Raw genomic sequence first — 3,620 nt, 5'->3', positions numbered from 1 at the left:
TTTAATTTTAGTTTTTTTTTTCAATTCTAGTAATTATATTTGATTTCTTAGTTTGTATATTTTATTAGTTTGAAAAATTGTGTTATTCAATTGTTAATTTGTACATTTGATTATTGTTAGTTAGGGGAGAGAATTGAAGATTTTAGATTTTAGGATTAGTTTTCTTTTAAATTGAGGATTTTTAAATATGATTGTAAATTAAGTATTAGAAGTTAGAACTAACAAATAATTAGAAGTTAGAAGTTAGAGATTAGTTGAATTTTTCAATTTGTCATTGTATTTGTGCTTATATATTATATTGTTGTTGAAAATTGAGTTAATTGAATTATATTCTTGAACTTAGAAATTCTAGAAATTTGATATGAACTTGAATTTTTGTAGGATTTTAGAACTTTAGGTTGTGAACTTTAGAAACCTTGAATTATTGTGGGATTTTTAGAACTTTAAGTTGTGAACTTTAGAAATCTTGAATTATTGTAGGATTTTAGAACTTTAAGTTGTGAACTTTAGAAATCTTGAATTATTGTAGGATTTTAGAACTTTAAGTTGTGAACTTTAGAGAACTTGAATTTTTGTAGGATTTTAGAACTTTAGGTTGTGAACTTTAGAAATCTTGAATTGTTGTAGGATTTTAGAACTTTAAGTTGTGAACTTTAGAGAACTTGAATTTTTGTAGGATTTTTAGAACTTTAGTTAGGTTGTGAACTTTGGAAATCTTGAATTATTATAGGTATTTTAGAACTTTTAGGTTGTGAACTTTAGAAACCTTGAATTATTGTGGGATTTTAGAACTTTAAGTTGTGAACTTTAGAGAACTTGAATTTTTGTAGGATTTTTAGAACTTTAGTTAGGTTGTGAACTTTGGAATCTTGAATTATTATAGGATTTTAGAACTTTAGGTTGTGAACTTTAGAAATCTTGAATTGTTGTAGGATTTTAGAACTTTAGGTTGTGAACTTTAGAAATCTTGAATTGTTGTAGGATTTTAGAACTTTAAGTTGTGAACTTTAGAGAACTTGAATTTTTGTAGGATTTTTAGAACTTTAGTTAGGTTGTGAACTTTGGAAATCTTGAATTATTATAGGTATTTTAGAACTTTTAGGTTGTGAACTTTAGAAACCTTGAATTATTGTGGGATTTTAGAACTTTAAGTTGTGAACTTTAGAAATCTTGAATTATTGTAGTATTTTAAACTTTTGATTGTGAACTTTAGGAATCTTGATTTATAGAATTTATGAGCTAATTATTGGGTTGAACTTTAGAAATGTTGATAAAATATAGTCTTTATGAACTATTTAACTAAGCTTGAACATAATTTGAAGTTTGAATTACTTGAAATCTTGAAACGAATTTTGAAAGTCTTTAAATTGTGATTTAGATATTTTTGAATGCTAATTTAAGTTTGTTGTTTTATATTTTGTGTAGCTTCTTTATAATGTTTTGGGATTGATTGGGTTGAATTGAATTGAATTGCTTTTGCAGGTGGGCAACAGAAACTGGTAGTTTCTGCTGTAAAAAAAAAGCGACGGACAGGGTGGTTTTGTCCATCGCTTTTCAAGATTCTAAAAAAATTAAAAATTAAGAAAAGCGACGGACTTCGTCTCTTTTTGAAGATTAAAAAAAATAAAAAAAGCGACGGACGACTTCGCATTTGTCAAAAAAAAAAGCGACGCTATCCGTCGCTTTTGAAAAGCGTCGAGCCAAAAAGTGACGAGATTGACTGCGTCGCTTTTGGCCAAAAAAGCGACGCAGTCCGTCGCTTTTTGGCAATTTTTTAGTAGTGCAACTCAACTCAATAATCGATTGAAACTAACACGATCTACTTTATAACATAGAAATAGATCTACAATGTAAGAACTCAACACACTCAACAGGGTTAAGAAAAAAGGAAAGCTCTTAGGCTTTTAAATTTGAGCGCCCCAACACACTCAAGGAAAGCTTTTTGAATGTTTTTTTTCAAAAAATATTATAATTATTATTTATAGAAAAAGTAAAATTTTCTGATAATAGGAAAGAATTATTTGAAGAAGTTTGACACATCTAGACTATTACGTCTCGAAAAAGATTCGATGGATTGGTTACCTTCTCAATTGAAAAAGAATTATTATAAGAAACGATTATTTAAAAAAAATGATTAACAACTTTGCATCTCAAAGAGCTAAAAAAATAGACTTTTAAAAAAAATCTTAAAAGTTAAAAGTATCCACTCTATTTCGACTTTGGGCCACTAATGAACTTGAGTCAACTCTTGCATGTTCATGAAGGTCGTTGGTTTATCTTAAACTCAATTTGTTTCAATCCAACGACAGGAACCAAAGTTTTCCGCATCTTCATCTCTTATTAGTGAGTGAGACTTCTTGAACTCCCTCCTAATTTTCATGATGTAGGAATCCTTTGACATACAAAAACTTCTAAAAGTGGTTGTATATATATGTAAAAGAGCTTAAAATACCTCTTAACTATGCAAATTAGTACAAAATTATCCTTCTTCTACTTTTCGGCCTAAAATGCCCCCGACATCAATTTTTTGGCTCTAATTTGCCCTCATATTTAATGGATTAAATGATAACCTCAATTAAAAAAATTCATTAATAATGTGTCACTATCCTTGTGGCTACCCTAACAATCAATTAAACTACTTAAAAAGACCATATACTCTTCCGCTCCACCCAAAAGCCCCACCTGTAAAGTTACCCAAATCTTTTAACACAATCCTTCATCTCCAAAATCTTTTAACCCAAAAAAACATATGTTCATCTCCAAATCTCCTCTCCTTTTCAAAGATCAAAGCTCACCAGAACTCAATTTTTTTGGCCAATAATTTGAAGTTGCTACTCTTTGTGCAGTGTAGGAATAATACCCTCACCCATTAAAGTAGAAATTTCTCTCCTTTTAAAAATGTTGACATCTTCTTTTGTTTATTCTCCTCAACAATTACAGTCCCATACATGTAAGTGTGTACAGAGTGAAAAATCTTTTACTGCTATGATCATTGAAAATGGTGGGCGTCGGTTCTACAAATATCGTCATCTTGGATCAAACTCTTGTGGTTATTAGATTTGATTAGAAGAAACACTCCCACCTCATGTCTCAATGATGATTCATAATCAAAAAGTTGAATTAAATTTGTTGGTTTAGCATTTTAATATTACTATTTTAATATATTAATTTGCTTTACTTTGAGTTAAAAGAGTGTTAGTGGGCATTCTTACATTGCATCCGTTGGTGAGGCATGTATGACATTACTCACCTATCAATACTCATAGGCATTATTGCCCATTATCTTTTGGTTACAAAAATGTTCCACTAAACGTTGGGTCAACACCTTGGGCAGTTTTGCATTTGCACGTTGGTGCATTTGTTGCCCACACAATTATTTCTCCAAATTATTCCTCCATTATACCTTGTAACCTATGTAATTCCTAAGTCCATTATCTTCACTATTTACTACACTATTTATCTTTCTATTCATTGCTAGGAAGACTTCTTCTAGTTTAAATAGTGGTGGTCTTCATTTGGTTTGTGACACACAACACATAAGAAAAATATAGAGTGAAAGAGTTAGTCAAAAAGAGAGTTCTTATTAGCTGAAGGGAAGTGTTCTTTTTGTGGAGTTTTGA

The sequence above is a fragment of the Solanum tuberosum genome, unplaced genomic scaffold (genome assembly GCF_000226075.1).
Source record: "Solanum tuberosum cultivar DM 1-3 516 R44 unplaced genomic scaffold, SolTub_3.0 scf00035, whole genome shotgun sequence".
Classification (NCBI taxonomy): domain Eukaryota; kingdom Viridiplantae; phylum Streptophyta; class Magnoliopsida; order Solanales; family Solanaceae; genus Solanum; species Solanum tuberosum.
Note: the sequence above shows the minus strand (reverse complement) of the source record.